The sequence below is a fragment of the Balaenoptera musculus genome, chromosome 7 (assembly GCF_009873245.2).
Source record: "Balaenoptera musculus isolate JJ_BM4_2016_0621 chromosome 7, mBalMus1.pri.v3, whole genome shotgun sequence".
In the NCBI taxonomy this organism is placed as follows: domain Eukaryota; kingdom Metazoa; phylum Chordata; class Mammalia; order Artiodactyla; family Balaenopteridae; genus Balaenoptera; species Balaenoptera musculus.
The window spans coordinates 58,630,339-58,657,461 of record NC_045791.1 but is presented as its reverse complement, the minus strand read 5'-3'; the positions used below and the strand labels follow the sequence as shown (position 1 = coordinate 58,657,461).

The 27,123-nt window shown below is 38.6% G+C and overlaps 1 protein-coding gene and 1 pseudogene across 1 annotated transcript in view; both read left to right on the top strand.

Moving 5' to 3' along the window:
- Positions 1 to 27,123, top strand: part of PDE11A (phosphodiesterase 11A) — a 434,307-nt gene that overhangs the window by 98,313 nt on the left and 308,871 nt on the right. The window lies entirely within an intron of this gene.
- Positions 1,090 to 1,611, top strand: LOC118898514 (annotated as a pseudogene).

The following is a 27,123-nucleotide window of genomic DNA, read 5'->3' as shown; positions in this document are numbered from 1 at the left end:
TTTTTGCTATGCATCATTTTTAGCTCTTCCATTCAGCACCAATCTAAAATCAGCAGAGTATTAAGATACTCTCAAATTATAGTAGATCTTTTTCAGCAATTGGCAAATTTCAAATTTTTATGTAAATCATTTCTTTTCCTAAGCCCTGCAACAATTGCACAGCAAAAGATAGTCATTTTGGTGTAACTGATAGCCTAAGTAGAAGTCAGAATTTCACAGAAGGAAATATGAGTACCAGTGCATTAAAGAGAAGATATGTTGCTAATTTATTTTATTAATTGGTTCTACTTTGGGGGTTGACTTTGTCATGTACTCCTAATAATGGGCCATCATTAGCTTCAGAATTCTTGATCTGGAAGGTCACTCTTTCTAAGCTGTCAATGCCAGTTGTCTTACTTACTTGACTGAAACAATCATATTACACAGACTTGATGACCAAACTTATTTATCTTATGGCTATAACTAGTATACTATTAATTCTTAGTTTTCTGTCTGTCTTCTGGTTCAACTATAAACTCACTGGTGCCATGTCTTTCAAAATAAAAAAAAATTAAGAAATGCATAACATATGAAAAAGTTTCCTTTAGTCCATCAAGTAACAAAACCCTCATGAATTTGTGTTTCATTTTTCAAGTAACTAATTCATTACAGTAAATAAGGGCAGTCTTTAAAGTAGCTTCTTATGTGTAGTAGAAGACCTGGATTGTGTTTTTGATATGATAATTATAGCTGCTTTTTTTTTTTCTATTTATGTAATCTTGTCTCCATTCTTCATTTGAGTCTCAGAGTTTTCCAGTTTTCTTTAGAACCACGTGGACTGGATCAGCTTTTAGAATAGGTGCCAATTAAAATAAGCACCAGAGGGGGAACCTTCAAGATGGTGGAGGAGTAAGATGTGGAGATCACCTTCCTCCCCACAAATGCATCAAAAATACATCGACATGTGGAACAACTCCTACAGAACACCTGCTGAATGCTGGCAGAAGACCTCAGACTTCCCAAAAGGAAAGAAAATCCCCACCTACCTGGGTAGGGCAAAAGAAATAAAAGAAAAACAGAGACAAAAGAATAGGATGGCTTTTCATCAAGATGGCGCCGAAGGCAAAGAAGGAAGTCCCTGCCCCTCCCAAAGCCGAAGCCAAAGCAAAGCCTTTGAAGGCCAAGAAAGCAGTGTTGAAAGGCATACACAGCCACAAAAAAAAGAAGATCCGGACGTAACCCAGCTTCCGACGGCCCAAAACGCTGCGGCTCAGGAGACAGCCCAAATATCCTCGGAAGAGCGCCCCTAGGAGATACAGGCTTGACCACTATGCCATCATCAAGTTCCCCCTCACCACCGAGTCAGCCATGAAGAAAATAGAAGACAACAACACACTGGTGTTCATTGTGGATGTCAAGGCCAACAAGCACCAAATTAAACAGGCTGTGAAGAAGCTCTATGACACTGACGTGGCTAAGGTCAACACCCTGATCAGGCCTGGTGGAGAGAAGAAGGCATGTGTTCGACTGGCTCCTGACTATGATGCTTTGGATGTTGCCAACAAAATTGGGATCATCTAAACTGAGTCCAGCTGACTAATTCTAAATATAAAAGTTTTCACTATAAAAAAAAAAAAAAAAGAATAGGATGGAACCTACACCTCTGGGAGGGAGCTGTGAAGGAGGAAGTTTCCACACATTAGGAAGCTCCTTCACTGGCAGGGACCCGGGGGTGGGAAGCTTCGGAGCCACAGAGGAGAGCGCAGCAACAGGGATGCAGAGGACAAAGTGGAGAGATTCCCGCACAGAGGATCGGTGCCGACCAGCACTCACCAGCCTGAGAGGCTTCTCTGCTCACCTGCCGGGGCAGGTGGGGGCTGGGAGCTGAGGCTCGGGCTTCAGAGGTCAGATCCCAGGGAGAGGACTGGGGTTGGCTGCGTGAACACAGCCTGAAGGGGACTAGTGCACCACAGCTAGCTGGGAGGGAGTCCGGGAAAAAGTCTGGACCTGCCTAAGAGGCAAAAGACCATTTTTCAGGGTACATGAGGAGAGGGGATTCAGAACGTCACCTAAACGAGCTTCAGAGACGGGCACAAGCTGTGGCTATCAGCTCAGACCCCAGAGATGGACATGAAACGCTAACGCTGCTGCAGCCACTGAGAATCCTGTGTGCAAGCACAGGTCACTGTCCACACCCCCTCTCCCCCAAGAAGCCTTTGCACCCCGCCACTGCCGGGGTCCTGTGATCCAGGGACAACTTCCCTGGGAGAACACATGGTGCACCCCAGGCTGTTGCAATGTCATGCTGGCCTCTGCCACCGCAGGCTCACCCCACATTCCAATTGTAACTACCTTACCCCTCCCTCTCCCCGTGCTGAATGAGCAAGAGCCCCCTAATCAGCCGCTGCTTTATCCCCATCCTGTCTGGGTGGGAACAGATGCCTGAGGGTGACCTACATGCAGAGGTGGGGCCAAAACCAAAGCTGAACCCCAGGAGCTGTGTGAACAAAGAAGAGAAAGGGAAATCTCTCCCAGCAGCCTCAGGAGCAGCGGATTAAACCCCCATAATCAACTTGATGTACCCTGCATCTGTGGAATAACTGAATAGACAAAAAGTCAACCCAAAATTGTGGTGGTGGACTTTGGGAGCAACTGTAGACTTAGGGTTTGCTGTCTGTGACTGATTTGTTTCTGATTTTTATGTTTATCTTAGTTTAGTGTTTAGCACTTGTTATCATTGGTGGATTTGTTTATTGGTTTGGTTGCTCTCTTCTTTTTTTAATTTTTAAAAAAATTTTTCTATTTTAATGATTTTTTTCTTTTCTTTCTTTATTATTATTAAAAAAATTTTTTTTTCTTTCTATTTTTCCTTGCTTTTCTTCTGAGCTGTGTGGCTGACAGGATCTTGGTGCTCTGGCCTGGTGTCAGGCCTGAGCCTATGAGGTGGGAGAGCTGAGTTCAGGACATTGGGCCACCAGAGACCTCCTGTCCCCACATAATGTCAATTGGCATGAGCTCTCCCAGAGATCTCTGTCTCAAAGCTAAGACCCAGCTCCACCCAATGGCCAGCAAGCTCCAGTGCTGGATGCCCCATGAAAAACAACTAGCAAGACAGGAACACAACCACACCCATTAGCAGAGAGGCTGCCTAAAATCATACTAAGTTCACAGACACACCAAAACACATCACCAGACATAGCCCTGCCCACCAGAAAGACAAGATCCAGCCTAATCAACCAGAACACAGGCACCAGTCCCTTCCACCAGGAAGCCTACACTAGCCACTGAACCAACCTCACCCACTGGGGGCAGACACCAAAAACAATGGGAACTACAAACCTGCAGCCTGCGAAAAGGAGACCCCAAACACAGTAGGTTAAACAAAATGAGAAGACACAGGAATATGCAGCAGATGAAGGAGCAAGGTAAAAACCCACCAGAGCAAACAAATGAAGAGGAAATATGCAGTCTACCTGAAAAAGAATTCAGAGCAATGATAGTAAAGATGATCCAAAATCTTGGAAATAGAATGGAGAAAATACAAGAAACGTTTAACAGGGACCTAGAAAACCTAAAGAGGAAACAAACAATGATGAACAACACAATAAATGAAATTAAAAATTCTCTAGAAGGAATCAATAGCAGAATAACTGAGGCAGAAAAACAGATAAGTGACCTGGAAGATAAAATAGTGGAAATAACTACTGCAGAGCAGAATGAAGAAAAAAGAATGAAAACAATTGAGGACAGTCTCAGAGACCTCTGGGACAACATTAAACGCACCAACATTTGAATTATAGGGATTCCAGAAGAAGAAGAGAAAAAGAAAAGTTCTGAGAAAATATTCGAAGAGATTATAGTTGAAAACTTCCCTAATATGGGAAAGGAAATAGTCAGTCAAGTCCAGGAAGTGCAGAGAGTCCCATACAGGGTAAATCCAAGGAGAAAAATGCCAAGACACATATTAATCAAACTATCAAAAATTAAATACAAAGAAAAAATATTAAAAGCAGGAAGGGAAAAGCAACAAATAACATACAAGGGAATCCCCTTAGGTTAACAGCTGATCTTTAAGCAGAAACTCTGCAAGCCAGAAGGGAGTGGCAGGGCATATTGAAAATGATGCAAGAGAAAAACTTACAACCAAGATTGCTCTACCCAGCAAGGATCTCATTCAGATTCAACAGAGAAATTAAAACCTTTACAGACAAGCAAAAACTAAGAGAATTCAGTACCACCAAACCAGCTTTACAACAAATGCTAAAGGAACTTCTCTAGGCAGGAAACTCAAGAGAAGGAAAAGACCTACAATAACAAACCCAAAACAATTACGAAAATGGTAATAGGAACATACATATCGATAACTACCTTAAATGTAAATGGATTAAGTGCGCCAACCAAAAGACACGGACTGGCTGAATGGATACAAAAACAAGACCCATATATATGCTGTGTACAAGAGACCCACTTCAGACCTAGGGATACATACAGACTGAAAGTGGGGGGATGCAAAAAGATATTCCATGCACATGGAAATCAAAAGAAAGCTGAAGTAGCTATTGTCATATCAGACAAAATAGACTTTAAAATAAAGACTATTACAAGAGACAAAGAAGGACACTACATAATGATCAAAGGATCAATCCAAGAAGAAGGTATAACAATTGTAAATATTTATGCACCCCATAGGAACACCTCAATACATAAGGCAAATGCACAGCCATAAAAGGGGAAATCGACAGGAACACTGTCATAGTAGGGCACTGTAACACCCCACTTTCACCAATGGACAGATCATCCAAAATGAAAATAAATAAGGAAACACAAGCTCTAAATGATACATTAAACAAGAAGCACTTAATTAATATTTCTACGATAGTCCATCCAAAAACCACAGAATACACTTTCTTCTCAGGTGCTCATGGAACATTCTCCAGGATAGATCATACCTTAGGTCACAAATCAAGCCTTGGTAAATTTAAGAATATTGAAATCTTATCAAGTATCTTTTCTGACCACAACCCTATGAGACTAGATATCAATTACAGGAAAAAAATCTGTAAAAAATACAAACACATGGAGGCTAAACAATACACTACCAAATAACCAAAAGATCAGTGAAGAAATCCAAGAGGAAATCAAAAAATACCTAGACACAAATGACAATGATACCACAACGACCCAAAACCTATGGGGGCAGCAAAAGCAGTTCTAAGAGGGAAGTTTATAGCAATACAATCCTACCTCAAGAAGGAAGAAAAACAACCTAACCTTAACTCCTAAAGCAGTTAGAGAAAGAAGAACAAAAAAACCCCAAAGTTAGCAGAAGGAAAGAAATCATAAAGATTAGATCAGAAATAGATGAAAAAGAAATGAAGGAAATGATAACAAAGATCAATAAAACTAAAAGCTGGTTCTTTGAGAAGATAAACAAAATTGATAAACCACTAGCCAGACTCTTCAAGAAAAAAAAAAGTGAGAAGAGTCAAATCAACAGAATTAGAACTGAAAAAGGAGAAGTAACAACTGACACTGCAGAAATACAAAGAATCATGAGGGAATACTACAAGTAACTATATGCCAATAAAATGGACAACCTGGAAGACATGGACAAATTCTTAGAAAAGCACAACCTTCTGAGACTGAACCAGGAAGAAATAGAAAATATAAACAGACCAATCACAAGCACTGAAATTGAAACTGTGATTAAAAATCTTCCAAAACAAAAGCCTGGGTCCAGATGGCTTCTCAAGCGAATTCTATCAAACATTTACAGAAGAGCTAACACCTATCCTTCTCAAACTCTTCCAAAATATAGCAGAGGGAGGAACACTCCCAAACTCATTTTATGAGGCCACCATCACCCTGATCCCAAAACCAGACAAAGATGTCACAAAGAAAGTAAACTACAGGCCAATATCACTGATGAACATAGAAGCAAAAATCCTCTACAAAATGCTAGCAAACAGAATCCAAGAGCACATTAAAAGGATTATGCACCATGATCAAGTGGGGTTTATCCCAGGAATGCAAGGATTCTTCAATATACACAAATCATTCAATGTGATACACCATATTATCAAATTGAAGGATAAAAACCATATGATAATCTCAGTAGATGCAGAAAAAGCTTTCAACAAAATTCAACACCAATTTATGATAAAAACTCTCCAGAAAGTAGGCATAGTGAGAACCTACCTCAACATAATAAAGGCCATATATGACAAACCCACAGCCAACATCATTCTCAATGGTGAAACACTGAAACAATTTCCTCTAAGATCAGGAAGAAGACAAGGTTGTCCACTCTCACCACTGTTATTCAACATAGTTTTGGAAGTTTTAGCCACAGCAGTCAGAGAATAAAAAGAAATAAAAGGCATCCAAATTGAAAAAGAAGAAGTAAAACTGTCACTGTTTGAAGATGACATGATACTATATGTAGAAAACCCTAAAGATGCTACCAGAAAACTACTGGAGCTAATCAATGAATTTAGTAAAGCAGCAGGATACAAAATCAATGCACAGAAATCTCTTGCATTCCTATACACTAATGATGAAAAATCTGGAAGAGAAATTAAGGAAACACTCCTATTTACCATTGCAACAAAAAGATTAAAATACCTAGGAATAAACCTACCTAAAGAGACAAAAGACCTGTATGCAGAAAACTATAAGACACTGATGAAAGAAATTAAAGATGATCCAAACAGATGGAGAGATATACTATGTTCTTGGATTGGAAGAATCAACATTGTGAAAATGACTCTACTACCCAAAGCAATCTACAGATTCAGTGCAATCCCTATCAAACTACCAATGGCATTTTTCACAGAAGTAGAGCAAAAAATTTCACAACTTGTATGGAAACACAAAAGACCCCGAATAGCCAAAGCAATTTTGAGAAAGAAACACGGAGTTGGAGGAATCAGACTCCCTGAATCCAGACTATACTACAAAGCTACAGTAATCAAGACAGTATGGTACTGGCAGAAAACCAGAAATATAGATCAATGGCACAGGAGAGAAAGCCCAGAGATAAACCCAGACACATATGGTCACCTTATCTTTGATAAAGGAGGCAAGAATATATAATGGAGAAAAGACAGCCTGTTCAATAAATGGTGCTGGGAAAACTGGACAGCTACATGGAAAAGAATGAAATTAGATCGCTCCCTAACACCATATACAAGAATAAACTCAAAATGGATTAAATACCTAAATGTAAGGCTAGAGACTATAAAACTCTTAGAGGAAAATACAGGCAGAACACTCTATGACATAAATCACAGCAAGATCCTTTTTGACCCACCTCCTAGAGAAATGGAAATAAAAACAAAAATAAACAAATGGGACCTAATGAAACTTAAAAACTTTTGCTCAGGAAAGGAAACCATAAACAAGACAAAAAGACAACCCTCAGAATGGGAGAAAGTATCTGCAAATGGAGCAACTGACAAAGGATTAACCTGTAAAATATAAAAGCAGCTCATGCAGCTCAATATCAAAAAAATAAACAACCCAATCCAAAAATGGGCAGAAGACCTAAACTGATATTTCTCTAAAGAAGATATACAGATTGCCAACAAACACATGAAAAGATGCTCAACATCACTAATCATTAGAGAAATGCAAGTCAAAACTATAATGAGGTATCACCTCACACCGCTCAGAATGGCCATCATCAAAAAATCTACAAACAATAAATGCTGGAGAGAGTGTGGAGAAAAGGGCACCCTCTTGCACTTTTGGTGGGAATGTAAATTGATACAGCCACTATGGAGAACAGTATGGAGGTTCCTTAAAAAACTAAAAATAGAACTACCATACGACCCAGCAATGCCACTACTGGGCATATACCCTGAGAAAACTGTTATTCAAAAAGAGTCATGTACCACAATGTTCACTGTGGCACTATTTACAATAGCCAGGACATGTAAGCAACCTAAGTGTCCATCGACAGATGAATGGATAAGGAAGATGTGGCACATATATACAATGCAGTATTACTCAGCCATAAAAATAAACGAAATTGAATTATTTGTAGTGAGGTGGGTGGACCTAGAGTCTGTCATACAGTGTGAAGTAAGTCAGAATGAGAAAAAAAATACTGTATGCTATCATATATATGGAATCTAAAAAAACAATGGTTCTGATGAACACAGTGGCAGGACAGGAATAAAGACGCAGACACAGAGAATGGACTTGAGGACATGGGGAGGGGGAAGGGTAAGCTGGGATGAAGTGAGGGAATAACATTGACATATATACACTACCAAATGTAAAATAGATAGCTAGTGGGAAGCAGCCACATAGCACAGGGAGATCAGCTTGGTGCTTTGTGACCACCTAGAGGAGTGGGATAGGGAGCGTGGGAGGATATGGGGATATATATACACATATAGCTGATTCACTTTGTTATACAGCAGAAACTAACACAACATTGTAAAGCAATTATACTCCAGTAAAGATGTTAAAATAAATAAATAAATAAAGTAAGCACCAGTAGCCTATTGCTTATAGTGCCACCTTGTGGCATTGATCCATTACTACTGCCAATTAGCAATGACTGCAGTCCGTCACCTGGGGCCAAATCTGAAAATAGCAGTTTTTAAGAAATGTATCTGGAGTCAGTGTAATTATGCGTTTTCAGGTTATTAACTACTTGAGAAAACTGAGGTAATGACAAACTATAATTAAAATGAGAGTTCTGTTAGAGGAGGTCATTAATGCATTTGAGTAAATGTGGATCAATACAGCCGTGAATAAAAAATAAAGGTGCTGGATTCACTACTGGCCTGCATTTAGTCCTCAGATATTCCTGTTTTTATTTCTTATGTTAATTAATTTAAAGCCTTTGATAGGTATACCCATGACTGCAGTGTTAGGAGATCAAACCTTCATAGTACGGTCCAGTTTTGGGGCAAAAATATATGTCATTTTGTAAAGCATATGAAGTAGAAATGAATGTTTAATGTTTGGGTATCATTTTGCATGATGAAAGTGGGTTTAGAATCAGGGTCATGGCAGAGAAAACTGGACAACAAAAAGTCCATATTACTCATTAAAAACATTTAACAAGACAAAAAAGTACTTGGCTGAGAAGGATTCATTTTGATTAATAAGTATGTAATTTATACTCATTTAAATTCCATTGAAGAGCCATTCTCTTCCAGTTGTGACGAGTGCAATTGAGGTTGTTATGTGATTAACAAACCATTTAGAGTGGAGGTATATGCTCTGTTTCTGTGGTGTGTTATTCTGCAGGCCTGGCTGCATAGGCCTGTGGCTGTTCTCCTTTCCTCAAGACCAGGAAACCATAGGATGACAGAGAAGTCACACCCAGCCATTCCAGACTCAGCTAAGAGCAGGCAACTCAATTTCTACACAAGTCATTACATGAAAAAGATCAAGTATTCCTTCTTTTAAAAAGAAAAAGAAACAGAAAATGAATCACTAGAGAAGGATATTCTACAATTTTAAAGTCCTTTACTAACTTATCTCTTGCAAAATATCTCTAGCAGGATAATTTAGTGAATCACTGTTACGGGTTGAATTGTGTTCCCCTCAAAAAGATAGCTTGCAGTCTTAACCTCCAGGACCTCAGGATGTGACCTTATTTGGATATAGAGTCTTTACAGAGGTAATTGTTTAAAAATGAGGTCTTTGGGGTGGGCCCTAATCCCATATGACTGGTGTCCTTATTAAAGGGGGAAATTTGGATAGAGAGACCGACATGCTCAGAGGAAAGACTATGTGGAGAGACACAGGGAGAGCACCATTTGAAAATAAGAGTTATGGTGCCGCAAGCCAATGGATGGCAGGGCTACCAGAAGCTTCCTTCCCCAACAGGTTTCAGCGTGATTATGGCCCTTCAAACACCTTGATGTAAGGCTGCTGACTCCAGAACTGTGAGATAATACATTTCTGTTGTTCTGAGCCACCTGGTTCATGGTACTTTGTTAATGGCATCCCTAGGAAAAAAAATGCAATCATAATATTGAACTAGTACTTACTGCATTTCCCTGTGAGCACTTTACAGGAATTGTCTTATTCCCACCTAATAACAACCTTGAGAAGTCTATTTTTATCATCTCAAGATACTATCAGATGAGGCTACTAAATTACTGAGGTTAAATGATTTGCCCAAGATCACAGTTAGTAAGTGAGTGAGCTGGGGTTGGAACCCAGGCTGGTTTAACTCTAGACTCTGCTGTGTGTGTGTGTGTGTGTGTGTGTGTGTGTGCGCGTGCGCATGTGTGTGTGTGTGTTGCAGCCACTGTCACACCACCCTCATGTCTCATCTAGAACCACTCACCTCCATTTCAGAGGAGAATCACTCTTGGCATACACTGGCAACTCCATTCTTCGTTTTCAAGGGCATGAATAAGATTCTTCATTTCTCTGACAATGAAAGATTGGTAATATTCTCTTGTCTCTTTGTAGTTTGAAATTTATAAACTTATTGGCCTTTTCCCTCACACCTCTCCATTTCTTTCCACCTCTTTCCATCATCCAAATCAAAGTTTAATATGTGTAACAGAGTGAAAAAACTACACTGAGTCAATTTTCTGCTTCAAAAGAATTTCTTTAAAAAATCTCTTTGTCAAAAGACTAAATAAACTGGGATTGAACTGTGTAGATATCAGAGATACTGAAAACTGGGCTAACACTTAAAACTCAAAATTTTATCATTCAAACTAATATCATTATGAGAGCAGAATTATTTTTCTAAATCACAGAATGAATGCCTTCTTTTTATTAATAATTATCTCTGTGTTTCAGTTTAGTGTAGTTTTAATTTAGTTTAGTTTAGCCAGGCAGAAAACTGATCCAAAAAACTCAAGAAATTAGTTTATAAAGTGCCATGGGTTGAAACAATTAAAAAAGGAATTCTAGTTAGACCAGTAGTTAGACAAAACAGTTGATTGTGCATTAGTCATAGAATGTAAAAGCTCAAGCCATCAAATTAGATTTCTATTAGCTCATTAGAGAAACAAAGAGAGAATTAGGAAACAAAGAGAGAATTAGGAATCTCAGGGTATACTTGATTGTTAAGCCCTGAAACTTCTCCTTATCTGTATTCTTTTTTTTTTTTTTTTTTTTTTTTAAATTTATTATTTATTTATTATTTATTTTTGGCTGTGTTGAATCTTCGTTTCTGTGCGAGGGCTTTCTCTAGTTGCGGCAAGCGGGGGCCACTCTTCATCGCGATGCGCGGGCCTCTCACTATCGCGGCCTCTCTTGTTGCGGAGCAGAGGCTCCAGACGCGCAGGCTCAGCAGTTGTAGCTCACGGGCCCAGTCGCTCCGCGGCATGTGGGATCTTCCCAGACCAGGGCTCGAACCCGTGTCCCCTGCATTTGCAGGCAGATTCTCAACCACTGCGCCACCAGGGAAGCCCTCCTTATCTGTATTCTTGATCTTGATTTAAGATGTCACCTTCTGCTCAGCCTTCCACATTGAAGTGGTAGGTTTCAAACTTTTTTGCCTACAACCCATAGTCAAGGCAGCCAGGGGAGGAGTTTCAGGAAGGAGGGATGGTGGGCACTGTCAGCTGCTTCAGGGAGATTAAAAGGATGACTAACAATACTCCATACTTAGGGGATCAGTATTTATTGAAGCAAATGTTTTTGCTGTTGTTCAGTCAGATGGTCATCTAGGGAATATCTGGTCAGGCATGAGTAATAAAGCTGCCAGAGGAATAAAAGTCACTGGATTTGATAAGACTGTGAAGCTGAATAGCAAGAAAGCCCACCTGCTTGGTAGGTGTACCATGCTCCAACAAACACTGCTGTAGAGACAAACCATCCATTAGCAAGGCCTCAGGCAACTCACAAAACAGCAGCTGTGCTGTTGGGCGGGCTGTCTTATAACAATACAAAAATAGTCAGCAACCCTCTACAGTATATTTCCTTTTACTTTTTCTTTTCAAATTGTTTTGTTTTTCTTTTCTCTAGCACATTGTTTATAAAGTAGAAAGGAGAAGTTAGCAGTTTTACATATTTGGAGATTAAAACTCATGAAGGTTAAATGACTTGCTCAGAGCCCCACAGCTAGTTAATGGCTATTCTGGGGAAGCTGGGAAAGCTCAAAAGTCACCAGCAATCATCCTGCCCCCTACCGATCCTTTCCATTTTAGCAGGCTTTTCACAAAGCCCTGGACTTTAATCCTGCCACGTTACCTGGCTAAACTAAACTAAATTAAAACTACACGCATAGCACAGGGAGATCAGCTCGGTGCTTTGTGACCACCTAGAGGGGTGGGATAGGGAGGGTGGGAGGGAGGGAGATGCAAGAGGGAAGAGATGTGGGAACATATGTATATGTATAACTGATTCACTTTGTTATAAAGCAGAAACTAACACACCATTGTAAAGCAATTATACTCCACTAAAGATGTTTAAAAAAAATAAATAAATAAAATAAATAAAACCACACTAAACTAAACTAAATGACTAAAACACAGATCTGTCCTGAGTTGAAGAGTGTCAGGTAGGGACACGCTTTATTGACTGGTCATGAAGAGGGAAAAGAGAGGAAGAGGGGTAGAGAGACACTGATATTTTACAAAGTCTCATTACTTAAGGCTACCAGGGTATTTCTGTTCCTACCTATGAATAAAATGAAGAAAAAGGACTACAGTACCGGTCATGCAGCTTATTTCAGAGCTGGTGGGTAACACTCAGACAATTCAAAGAGAAAATTCTAAAAGATAGGAACCTCTGAGAAAGGGGGAAAAAACCATGTATATAAGAGGTGGCTATAGAGTGGTGGCTTTCCGCTGTGGGCTGCTGGAACTAGTCCAGCGAGATGTCAGCGAGACATCTAGATGTCAGCGAGATTCTCATAGGAAAGCAAGTAACATTTGTCACTTTTTGCTTGTCTTTCTAACTTAGATAAAAGCAATATTAGCCGTAGGATGTAAAAGCTAAATCCATCAAAACTAGATTTCTATAGTAGCTGAACAGAGCTATGAAGAGAGATTTAGGAATTTTAAGGTAAAAGTGGTAGGCGATGCCATGGAAATGGAAAAGATCATTTTTTAAAAAAATGCTTGTAGACCAAGACTAGAAGAGAATTAGGTAAAGAATCCTGATAATGAAGAATATGCAAAAATAAAAAGGAGAGCCAGAGAAGGGATGGTCTGAGAGACCAGACCGGAAGACAATAGTGAGAGAAGGAAGCCAGAAAGATTCAAAGCTGTGTCCATTATGGCTTCGAAATCAAGAAGGACTGATAATTCAAAATATGCCTTGGGATTTGGCAGGGAGGTCATAATCTCAGTGCAAGCTTTCGGTGAATGGTGGGGAGAAAGCGCAACAAAACTGGGGCAAAGAATAAACGGAAATGAGTGGCCTGGTCACATCAGGGTAAAACCACCTTTTAAGATGTTCATCTCTAAAGGGAAGTTGAATTGAAAGGATATTTTATAAAGAAGGAGAAGTGAGCCAAGGGGACTGAGTCCAAGGAGAAGGGAGAGCTGAGTAAACAAGCTTTGGAAAGAGTGGGTGGGCAAAGGGTCCGGTGTAGATGAGAAGGGGTTGGCCCTAGACAGAAGGAGGACGCCTCTGGGATAGAGGCTAGGTTAGGATTTTAGAGGCTGGAGCTTCTGCCAAATACTTTATGTGTGACTGAGGAGCCAGTTACCAACTGAGTGTGACTAAGGTGAGCTTGGTGGTGGCCTTAAGGAGAGAAGAAGAGCTTTGGATCCACTACTGAGCGAAGAGAGAAGGTGCACCTATTGTTAACAGTTTGGAAGATATCTGCCACTAAGCTAGAGACAGGACAGCGCTAGAGAGAAGAGGGCAGATTAAGAGAACAACTGTGAAGCAGAGCAGGCTGGTTCTGCCAGCCCATCAGATGTGTGTGCTATGATTCAGATCAGGCAAGGATGGCTCTCAGGCAGCGTTTCCCAAACTGTGGGTCACGACCCACGAGTTGCGATATGAAATCTTGTCTTGAACAGTGTATTTTGTAAATGAAAACATCAGAGAGCACTGCACATAGTGAGGGTAAGTATTGTTACTATTTCACTTATATATGTAAATATATACATATATACATGTGCTGGGTTGCTGATAACTGGTTAACAGAGGGTGTCCCTACCTGACATTCTTCAACTCAGGACAGATCTGTGTTTTACTCATTTAGTTTAGTTTAGTGTAGTTTTAATTTAGTTTAGTTTAGCCAGGCAACATGGCAGGATTAAAGTCCAGGGCTTTGTGAAAAGCCTGCTAAAATGGAAAGGATCGGTAGGGGGCAGGATGATTGCTGGTGACTTTTGAGCTTTCCCAGCCTCCCCAGAATAGCCATTAACTAGCTGTGGGGCTCTGAGCAAGTCATTTAACCTTCGTGAGTTTTAATCTCCAAATATGTAAAACTGCTAACTTCTCCTTTCTACTTTATAAACAATGTGCTAGAGAAAAGAAAAACAAAACAATTTGAAAAGAAAAAGTAAAAGGAAATATACTGTAGAGGGTTGCTGGCAATTTTTGTATTGTTATAAGATAGCTGGCCCAATATTCTGGATGCACGGCTGCAGGCACGTTTTCTTGCTATTCAGCTTCACAATCTTATGGAATCCAGTGACTTTTATTCCTCTGGCAGCTTTATTACTCATGCCTGACCAGGTATTCCCTAGATGACCATCTGACTGAACAACAGCAAAAACATTTGCTTCAATAAATACTGATCCCCTAACTATGGAATATTACTAGTCATCCTTTTAATCTCCCTGAAGCAGCTGACAGTGCCCACCACCCCTCCTCCCTCAAATTCCTCCCCTGGCCGCCTGACTCCCTGCTGCACTGCTCTGGTTCACCGCCTGCCTCAGCTTCCCCTGTTGTACCTCCTCTGCCTCATTTCCTTTACCTGGTCTTGAAGTGGTGGTAGCTATCTTCTGCTTTCTCTTCTGTTCTCCACTCTTATCCCTTGGGAGTCGCCTAAGTGCATGTGAGTTCAGCTCTCACTCTGGTGCTGAATGTAGGTCAGTAGGCTTATTTCACTTCTGAAGCTCCAGGATTCCACAGGTCATTCCTACTTGGATCTTCTGCTCCCTCTCAAATGCTACAAATCCCAAACCAAACTCACTGCCTTCCTGCACTGGTGCCCTGACTGTAGTCTTCTTCTGAAGTTTTCTGCGTTACTCCATAGTATCACCCTTCTTTTAGCCACCTGGCTAGAGACCTAGCCATCATCCTTGATTCTACTCCTTCCTTTAATCTCATGTCCAATATCTAATTGGTTGTCAAATTCTATCCGTTTTACTTACAAAATACTCTTGGTCCATAACCTTTAGAAGTGATGGTTTGTGTCTCCCCTTTCTTGATTCTTCCCCTCTCTCTGGAGTCCTGTTGCTAGAGTTCTATTTTTGCAGTCCTGATGTGACCATGCCGCTCACTGTAAGTCTCACAGATCTCTGTGGCTTCCAGCATAAAACCGAAACTCTTCAGAATGGCATTTGAATCATTTCAGGATTGAGTCTCAAATACTTTTTGACTCTCATTTCTCGACACATTGCCCATACATTGTTCACACTTAAGTCTCACTGGGTTTCTTGCCATTTACAGGACACAAAATGCATCTTCCCAACTCCTGATTTTTTGCTTATTCAATTCCTTCTGCCCAGAATTCAGTTAATATCACTAAATTTTATTAAAAATTCCCTATAATACTACTCAATAAATTTTTGTTGGATTGAAATATAATGATTAGTTTCTCTCCTGAACATAAATATGAAAGCAGAGATCAAATCCTTTTCATCTTTGTATTTCTAGCAATTAGCAGAGATTATAATAGGTACTCAAGAAATATTTACTTGGAGACAAAAGCTAAAGAATTACTGATCTGCATGGTTATATGTATTTTTAATATCCGTCTTTTCCCTAAGAGGGACAAAGTAGTAAAATAACCAGTTAAAGAAATAAAATAAACATTCTTTACTACCGAGCAGCATGAATTGTTATTCACTGGGGGAGAACAGCTATTTACAAGATTGGTACTGACATAAATAGCTGCAAACCACTCTTTTAGTCCCTAAGATCTGATTGGATAATCAGATGGATATAGTGGATAATAATGAATATTTGTAGTAAAGAGCTTGCTTACAGCTTTTCTCTACATGAAATCTTGCACATATAGGACCCTCAGGTTTTGGTATCATAGAGTATAACAGGTGAAATATCTGTTCCCTGCTTTCTGGTAGCAAAGCTTCCTAATGTGAAACACTGGGTGTTTAAATATGTATCATGATTAACAATGAAATTATGGCCTTGTTGCAAACACTGGAGAGTTTTAATAGCTGAAAAGTTGGTCCTATAGGAGTTTACTTGACTGTGTATGAATAAAGTATTTTCATCTGGAAGTTTGTTTTTTGAAACAGCTATTTTCTTAAACTTCAGTTTATTTAGCTTGTATATAGTAATTCTTTTTACCTTCTGAACCAGTCAGTATTGATTGGGAGAGCACCAGAATTCTAAATCTTTTTTAGTTTGCTATAGAAAAAACAATTTCTCCCTTAGGATAATTCTATGATACAGATTAAATCATAAATTAAAGAAAATCTTCCAAATCAGAGAAATATTTGTCTTCTTAACTAGGTTTGCCTGAGTGAATTATTTTATTATTTTGAGACCCACAAGGAGAATTCATTGTTGTTGGCATAAAAGTAAATGTGGGGACTTCACTGGTGGTGCAGTGGTTGAGAATCCGCCTGCCAATGCAGGGGACACGGGTTCAAGCCCTGGCCTGGGAAGATCCCACATGCCAAGGAGCAACTAAGCCCGTGCACCGCAACTACTGAGCCTGCGCTCTAGAGCCTGCGAGCCACAGCTACGGAGCCTGCGTGCCACAACTACTGAAGCCCGCATGCCTAGAGCCCGAGCTCTGCAACAAGAGAAACCACCTCAATGAGAAGCCCACGCACTGCAACAAAGAGTAGACCCTGCTCACTGCAACTAGAGAAAGCCTGCGTGCAGCAACCAAGACCCAACAACAAAGACCCAATGCAGCCAAAAATAAATAAATAAATAAATTTATTTAAAAAAAAAAGTAAATGTGTACATTGATAAGCCTTGGTTTTTTAGGAGACAAAATAATCTCCTTCAATTAAGGGTTAGACACATATATATGGAATCTAAAAAAAAAAAAAGGTTCTGAAGAACCTAGGGGCAGGACAGGAATAATGACACAGACGTAGAGAATGGACTTGAAGACACGGGGAGGGGGAAGTGTAAGCTGGGACGAAGTGAGAGAGTGGCATGGACATATATACACTACCAAATGTAAAACAGATAGCTAGTGGGAAGCAGCCGCATAGCACAGGGAGATCAGCTCGGAGCTTTGTGTCCACCTAGAGGAGTGGAATAGGGAGGGTGGGAGGGAGACGCAAGAGGGAGGAGATATGGGGATATACGTATATGTATAGCTGATTCACTTTGTTATAAAGCAGAAACTAACACACCACTGTAAAGCAATTATACTCCAATAAAGATGTTAAAAAAAATTAAGGGTTAGAATAAATATGGTCCCTCTGTCTTTTCAGTCTGTGGTGTCAAGTCTATGTAGAATGAGTCAAAATGAGCAATTTGTCTGACTAAATCACCGCTCTCCCATTTGAGAGGGTGTGAGAGAGTGCTTAAGACTGTGGGCATTGGCATCAGTCGGACTGTGTCTGGAATTCTGGCTTCACCACTTAGTAACAGTGTGACATTGGGCAAATGGCTTGGTCTCTCTCAGCTTCAATTTCCTGATCCATAAAATAGGTATTCATTTATTCGTTTGTTCATTTGTTCAGTTATTCAGCAAATATTTATTGAGCAACTACCATGTGCCAAGTCCTATTATGGGAATCTGGGGAGTAACAGTGAACACAACAAGCAAAAATATTTTTATTTTTTAAATTGAAGTATAGTTGATGTACAATATTATATAAGTAACAGGTGTACAATATAGTGATTCATGATTTTTAAAGGTCATACTCCAGTTATAGGTATTATAAAATATTGGCTATATTCCCTGTGCTGTACAATGTATCCTTGTAGCTTATTTATTTATACATAGTAGCTTGTACCTCTTACTCCCCTACCCCTATTGCCCCTCCCCACCTTCCTTCTCCCCACTGGTAACCAGTAGTTTGTTCTCTATATCTGTGGATCTGCTTCTTTTTTGTTATATTCACTAGTTTGTTGTATTTTTTAGATTCTGCATATAAGTGCTGACATACAGTATTTGTCTTTCTCTGTCTGACTTATTTAACTTAGCATAATACCCTCCAAGTTCATCCATATTGCTGCCAATGGCAAAATTTCATTTTTTTTTTTATGGCTGAGTAGTATTCCATTGTATATATGTCATCTTTTTTATCCATTCATCTGTTAATGGACACTTAGGATGCTTCTATATCTTGGCTATTGTAAATAATGCTGTTATGAACACTGGGGTGCATGTATCTTTTTGAACTAGTGTTTTTGCTTTTTTCAGATATATACCCAGAAGTAGAATTGCTGGATCATATGGTAGTTCTATTTTTAGTTTTTTGAGAAATTGCTATACTGTTTTCCACAGTGGCTGCACCAATTTACATTCCCATCAACAGTGCATGAGGGTTCCCTTTTCTCCACACCCTCGTCAACATTTGTTATTTGTGTTCTTTTTGATGATAGCCATTCTGACAGGTGTGAGTTGCTATCTCATTGTGGTTTTGATTTGCATTTCTCTGATGATTAGCAATGTTAACCATCTTTTCATGTGACAACAGGCAAAAATCTTGGCTCTCATGGATTTACTTCTAGTAAGGCAGTATTAATAGTACCTACCAACCATGGTTGTTTGGGAATTAGCTGATATAATGCAGGTAAACTGCTTAGCACAAAGCCCAGCACCTAGTACATTCAGTTAGCTTAGGAAAGTGAGTAGTCTAGTTTGACAGGCATACAAAAGAGGTGCTGGGGGTTGGGGGGTGGCCTGGGGAGAGGGCAGATTGGGGTCAGGGTAAGTTGGGGCTGTAGAGGCTAAGGTTTATTGAGTACTTACTATTTGTCCGACTCTGTACTAGGTGCTTTAAACTTACAACAATCATATGAAGCAGATACTGGGAATAAGCTTGTGCTTTAAGGTAAGAGCTATTTTAGATACCATATCTCTGAAAACAGATTTTGAGAGAGGAGCAGGGAACAGGGCAAGAATGAGTTGGATATGTCCATGGACCTGCTCTCTTACCTTTTAGGTGGACAAGGAGAGAAGGACACTTGGGTAGCTAGACTGTGGCCTGAGTGGGCCTGTTAATTTCACTTCACTGGATCTCATCTGTCAGAATCGGGAAAAAAACTTCCTTTCTTTGGGGTCATTTTTTATATTTGAAGGAGTTGTCCTAGAGGGTTGTCGAGATCTGTTCCTGTACTGACATTTCCTGATTCCCCATGTAGGAGGGTGGATCATTGTAGAGGAATACATCTTTGTGGTATGTGGAACACAAGGTTACACCAGCACATGCTCATGTACGATTCTTGTTTGATGATTCCCGAAAACATCCATGTAGAGCTCATCCTGAGATACAGGAATACTGGTGTGGCCAGGGAATGACTGATGGAATTGAGCAGGGATGCTTAAAAATAGAGCAGAAGATATTTGATAATTTTGAAGCAGAGTTTACTTTCTTATTTTTTCTGTGAGATAATTACAGGACATAGATACAGAAAGCTCATTGACTGTTAAATTTTATTTATTTTTCCAACACAAAGCATAGGGAGCTGGAATAAGTCCCACCACCTCAAAGAGTTTCCCTATTTAATTTGTTTTAATATTTCTTGTAGGCAACTTTTTTCTGCTGAAAATGAAAACTTTGACCTTTGGGAAGTAACAATTCAAAACTTAAAAAATATTTAGATATAATATTAACTAAATCTCCAGTTCAAATCTGAAAATTTCTGATTTTTTTTAGCTTTTTCTCTCCCCCTGCATTTGTGTTCATTTTTATGATAAAGCACACCTTAATTTATGTAATAAATATGTTCCCAAAATAGGAATCAGATCATACTTAAAACATAGTGAGGATTTGCTGTTTAAATGGCTTCTATTGTAAATTTATTTGCAGTGTAAGTTATTTGACCTTAATTTATCTTTGCTGTATCCTTGGATTTTAATCAATTAGGTTTGTCTAAATCAAGGCACATCAGTTAACCATTGGATCTATTCCTGTTTATTACTCTCATAAAATCTAAAACTATCACTTTGAAATTTAAAATCCAGAATCTCTTGTGGTTAACACCGTTACTACTAACAGCAATGTAGAGTTTTTCTTTATTTGCAATGTATTTTATTCCAAGATAGTATACTATATATATATAAATACAGTATATAATTAAATGGCCTTGTTAAGTTTAACTGAAAGATTCAGTATCTTCATTTTACTGATTATACACCTACAAATTATGACTAGGAATATTGATATATTTGTGGTCATTTATTCACTGAACCAAACATTTATTTAATGCCCACCATATGCTAGGCACTGGGCTAAAAACACTGGGAAATGTAAAGTATAATATGTGATCTCCTTTAGAGACTTACAATTTATTAGGGGAAACAGATATAAACACTTAAAAAGTTACATGATAAAAGAAAAATTGCAATATGAGACAACAACATAAAGTAGCATCTCTCAAATTGTGGTATGTGAGATAATTTTAGGTAGTAGACATGAAGAAACATTTTTTACATTAATGGTTATATTTATAATTATATAATGCTGTATATATACAGTTACCTTCAATTTATGTAAAATGTTATTGGTTTTCCATTATGGTTATAATCTAAAATTTCCTATAAAATTAAATGTACTTAATTTAAAATATGGGAGTTGGTTTTAAGAAAATGTTAAAGAGGAAAACATAATAGGTAATATGTGGATATGGAAAAAAATAGTGAGGGATATGTGAATACTGAGATTTGGGACACTGATGAAAGAAATGATTTGGCAACAAGGCGCATTACCATCAATGCTATGTGCCGGAGGAAGGAAAGGTCCTGGCAGGCTGGAGGGTCGGGCATGCTCCATGGAGAAGAAAGGACTTAAGACTGGATGGAGAGGAGGGAGGATGTCAAGGGCGTGGTTCTCACAGTGATAGAAGAACCTGGAGGCCAGAATTCACATTATATTAAGGGGAAGAGGAAGAGTTTAGAGTGGGGGGTCTGTGTAGGAGAGTATGGGAAGGGAGACTGAAAATGTAGGCTGAAGGAGGAAGATTGTTCAGGGCATTGAATGTTATGCTGAGAAACCTGGGTTCTTCCTGCTATTTATAAGAGGAAGTGTTTTATTCTACTTCCAGCCTCCAGGAGTGATGATTGATGATTGGGAAAATCTGAAAAGCCTTTTGGATCACATACGTTTCCTAACATGAGATTCTGACCATTGTCAATACTGAAGGATTTGTTATCTGGTATTAATATCTCCTTTACCACTGACTATGGTTCTATAGCAGTTAGTAGCTTGAAAGGCCAACTAGTCAGAAGGCAGCATTAGGATGTGGGTCCGTTTAAACAGGGGATGTATATAGGGCAGGGCTAGAATGGCATCAAAATATGGGATGCTGGGCAGCCCAAGATTACTTTCTCTCAATAGTTTTGCTTGGGGCTGACCTGTCTTCTCTATAGAGCAATGTGGTACACATAAAAGAGTTGCAATAACGTGTTATTGGATTTGTCATAATGTGTTTCCTTTTTTCTTCTAGACTCAGCAGCTTTTCTGTTTTAGACAATTATACATGACTATGGCAGGTCTCAAGTTCCCTTACAAACATAATTTGCCTTAGTTCTCTTGGGATTTTGCTTTGGGGCAACCTGGGAGTCCATTTTTAACAACCTGGGTGTTCCCTTAAGTTTATTTTTATTTTATGGTTAAATAAAAATTTGGCTTGAAAAAAATAAACATTAGATGACCCTAATGTTTTATATTTGTAAATAATGAAAAACATTACTAATTTTGCTATTCAGTTGAAATTTCTTCTCTCCAAATGAATTCCAAAATGGTATCCTTCTTGAAAACCCAAGGATATCAAAGTGGAACTATTTTCAAATTGCTGTCTGTCCTCTATAGTGAGTGAGAAGGAAAACTTTGGGTCTTGATCTCTACTTCAACTACAGCAAATCTGCTTTAATTTATTTTTTATATCTGTCCTCTAATGACACTGTGAAACTCTAAAATACAGATGAAAAAAGATAAAACTCTAATCCATGGGGTACTCCCCCAAGTGGTCCAGAGGTCAAAACAATAATGACAGTGATTGCTCATCACCCCTGCCAGGAGGTGCTTCGATATTACTAAACCTTTTGTGATATATAGATAAGCAAGGCCATCACTATTTGGCTGGGATCAAGGCTTGGCTACTTAGAAAAAGAAGAGAGTGTTGTTTTGTTTTTTTTTTTGAAGAGAGTGTTTTTACTCAGTTACTCTGTTAAAAGTATGCTATAATGATTTATTCTAATTATAAACATCAACCTCTATTCCTAGTATCTAAAAATTTAAAGGCATTACAACAAGAGTAAAATTTAGAGAAAAAAAACATATATCTAACCTCCTCACTAATACTACTTGATAAATTTGTGTATCTACTCCTACCTACCAATCCAACTATCCAGTTGATTTGACTTTTGGATATCTAATAGATATATCAAATCTAATAATGGTCCAAACCAAAATTTTGGATCCTCCTTGTAACCTGTTTTCCCCCTAGTGTTCCCTATTTCAATAAATGAGCCCACCATCCACTCAGTTACTCAATGTCCAAAACTTTTTCTCACTGTTCAAATCGAAGCAACCCATAGGTAAGTCCTGTTGGCTAAAAATATATCCCAATCTCTCCTTTCTCTCCATCTTTACAGCTACCATCCTGGTCATGATCCAAGCCACCATCATTTCTTGCCTAGAATATTGAGATAGTCTTCTACTTGGTCCTCCTGATTCTACTAACACTCCATAACAATCTGTTCTCCATAGGGTGGCCAGAAAGATCTTTTAAAAATGTATATCAGATCATGGCACCGTTCTGGTTAAAACCTATCCTTGCCTTCTCACTCTATCCAAATTCTCAGTCCTGGTTACAAGGTCCTACACAATCTGGGCGTAGTCTTCCTTTGAGACTCTTCTCCTACTGCTTCCCTCCATGTTCAGTACTCTCCAGCCACAGGGATTTTTCTGTTCCTGGTACATGCCAAGCTCATTCCAGTCTTAGGACTGTTAACCTCTTTGCCCCTCAACTCTTGGTCTCCAGATCAGCTTCTTCTTGTCACTCAAATGCCCATTCAAGGTCTCCACGGGGAGACCTTTCCTAAATTAGTCCCTCCATCCTCAAGTCACTCTTTTTACAAAGCAAGAAAATTATCTCATTCATTTCCTGTTTGTTTGTTTATTGTCTGTCTCTACCTCCCCTACTCTAGAATGTAAGCCACATGAGAATAGGAACCTTATCTTCAAGAGAACCACTTACTCCCACTAATTAGCACAGTCTCTGGAACAGAATATGGGCTCAATAAATTTTGCTCAATTATCCAGTTTATGGATTCAGTATTTTTTCCCTTCTTTTATTTAATGAATTTAAGGAGAGAAACCTTTAGTTCTTTCTCTCAGATTCTGTCTGCCCTTACTATTATATCAATCTCTATTTAACTCTCGAATGAAATTATATGGAAAGACAGGAAAAATATAGCACCTACTTCTCCTGAACCCCCCTCTGAGAATTGCTCAGTTTAGGGAATCATGTCTTCTCCTTATGGCTTGATTCTGTTGAAATTCACCAGCGGTTTTAGCATTTCTCCTTTGATAGCCATTCTTTCCATTTCCTTCATGAGGCAGAAACCAGAAGAGGGACATAAATAATTCCCAGTGTGTGCAAGAGTGATATTCCATGATTACCTCTTTAAAATTGCAAGGGAATAATTTACCCGTCTCAACCTTACCTTATTTTCCTCTGTAGATAGAGATTTGTTAGTCTGGGTATTCTCTCTCCACATCCAAAATAAAATATAATTATTCAACAAGTAGGTAAGTTGTACTCAAAAATTTAAAGTAGGGATAGAATGATAGTGGTTTCGCAAATGGCTTGGTCTTGATCTTGGGATGTGCTTGCTGCCCACCTCCACTCCTCTCTGCAGGCCATCTAATCAAACCCTGCTATGCCCTTGCGTGTATTGAGGGGAAAAAAGCATGCTGCGATACTTTATGTACTTCTGGGTCCTAATTATATTGAAAATGCATTGAAAAAAACAGAGGAAGGGAAAACAACAGTGTATAGATCCTCAGTAAATAGTTTTAGAATGATGGATTTTTTAAATATCTTCTAATACTTAGTAGGCTTAAAAAATAACATGTATTATTTTGTTCATTATTTTTATTATTCTTAAAATCAGAAAAAAAGAATACTCTTTAAAAGAGAGAATTATTGGAACTAAACCCCCAGGTAGGCTGTGAGCTGCCAGGCCTCTGGTACCTTTCTGTGTGACTATCACTGAACTCCCAAGGCTGGTCTAATAACCTGGAAGATCACGTAGCTCAGTGGGCTCTTGTGTGATTTTCTGGTTCAGAAAAGCTGGTTTCAGGTTCACAACTGGTTTGAAGTATAATTCTTTTCCAGACAAAAGCTGATTTAAAAATCACATTGTACTACATAATGGAATTTCGTTTCTTCCTGAACAACGTCACCCAGGGGAGGTTTTTTGTTTTGTTTTGTTTTGTTGTTGTTGTTTTTAGGGTTAAAAAAAATTTTTACTTCCATTGAATTGATAACATTTGGTTCCATGAAAAGAAACACTATTGAATTTAACAGTTCTAACAATTGGAGTTCCGAGACCATTGAAAATAAAGAATTAAGTTTGCCATCTTCTTTATCCCTTTTTGTTGAGAGAAATAGCATATGTTACATACAATATTGGGTTTTCAGAAAGGTGGAAATATTTGCACATTTATGTTCTTAGGTACTAGGGAAAGCCAGTAATGTTGATGACATATTTCCAACACCTTGCTACTCCAAATCTGATGTATGGAGCAGCAGCTGATTAGAAATGTAGACTCTTAGGCCGGCCGCACACCTACTGAATCAGAATCTGCAGTTTAACAGATCTTTAGGCCTTTTTCTTTTTTTTTGATTTTTAAAAATTTATTTTATTGATGTATAGTTGATTTACAATGTTGTGTTAATTTCTGCTGTACAGAAAAGTGATTCAGATATATATATACACACACACACACATATATATACACACATATATATATATATATATATATATTCTTTTTCATATTCTTTTCCATTATGGTTTATCACAGGTTATTGAATATAGTTCTCTGTGCTATATAGTAGGACCTTGTTGTTTATCCATTCTATATATAATAGTTTGCATCTGCTAATCCCAAACTCCCAATCCATCCCTCCTCCACCCCCACCTCTTACTTGGCAACCGCAAGTCTGTTTTCTATGTTTGTGAGTCTATTTCTGTTTCGTAGATAAGTTCATTTGTGTCATATTTTAGATTCCACATATAAATGATATAATATGGTATTTGTCTTTAGCTTTCTGACTTACTTCACTTAGTATGATAATCTCTAGGTCCATCCATGTTGCTGCAAATGGCATTATTTCATTCTTTTTATGGCTGAGTAATATTCCATTGTATATATGTACCACATCTTCTTTATCCATTCATCTGTCAATGGACATTTAGGTTGTTTCCATGTCTTGGCTATTGTAAATAGTGCTTCTGTGAACATAGGGGTGCATGTATTTTTTTGAATTATAGTTTTTTCCGATGTATGCCCAGGAGTGGGATTGCTGGATCATATGGCAACTCTATTTTTAGTTTTTGAGGAACTACCATACTGTTTTTACTAGTGGCTGCACCAATTTACATTCCCACCAAAAGTGTAGGAGGGTTCCCTTTTCTCCACAGCCTTTCCAGCATTTGTTATTTGTAGACTTTTTAATAATGCCCATTCTGACTGTAGTTTTGATTTACATTTCTCTAATAGTTAACGATGTTGAGCATCTTTTCATGTGCCTGTTGGCCATCTGTATGTCTTCTTTGAAGAAATGTCTATTTAGGTCTTCTAACCATTTTTTGATTGGGTTGTTTGGTTTTTTGTTATTGAGTTTTATGAGCTGTTGTATATTTTGGAAATTAAGCCCTTGTCAGTCACATCATTTGCAAATATTTTCTCCCAGTCTATAGGTTGTCTTTTTGTTTTGTTTATAGTTTCCTTTGCCGTATAAAAGCTTCTAAGTTTGATTCGGTCCCGTTTGTTTATTTTTGATTTTATTTATATTGGATCCTTAGGCAGTTCTTATGCACATGAATTGAGAAACATTGTCCTGGTGTACTTTGGGAATTTCCAGGTCCTAATTGCTTCCTTTACTTCCCTCCCTCCTTTTCCTTCTCTCCAGCCCCTAATGGCAAAGTCCATAAAGTAGGAGCTCTAAGCTGGGGTCTGTGGACTCTTAGGGAGTTGTAGGTGGTGATTTGTGAAACCACTGAAATTCTACATAAAATTACATGTCCATATGCCTACTCAGCCTTCATTAGATTCTCATGAAGCCAAAAGCAAAAAAAAGATTACCTATTCCAGGCTGCAAAAGCATGTTCTGCCTTGAAAGATGGATTAGAATAACTCTTGTAATTACAGAATTATTTCCCTTGTCTGGGAAAAATCTAGGAAAAAATATCAATGAGCCTTTTCTACTGTTTTAATTTTAAAATATCAAGCTGCCCAGAGAGCTGATCACAGAGAGAAGGAATTTTTGGAAGCAGCTCTCTAGTTCCCCAAAACTGAAGTTCGCCCCACTGGTCCTGATGTGTTTAGATTAGGAGAAAATTGCCCGTTCAGTTCTCATAGGTCCTGCATACTTTAGGATAATTTAAAAAGATTAACTTCTCCATAATATGAGTTTTGTGCCTTTAACTTTATCTTTTTTGATTATTTTGATTTCCTAGGACAGTGCTCTTTAACCTTGGCTGAATATCAGATTCATCCCATGCCAGATCAATTGAATTAAAATCTTAGAACCTCTGGGGTGAAGACCAGGCTCACTGGGTTTTGTTTTGTTTTGTTTTAATTCTCCTTGGGTGATTTTAAAGTATAGCAGGTTAAGAACTATTTGCAC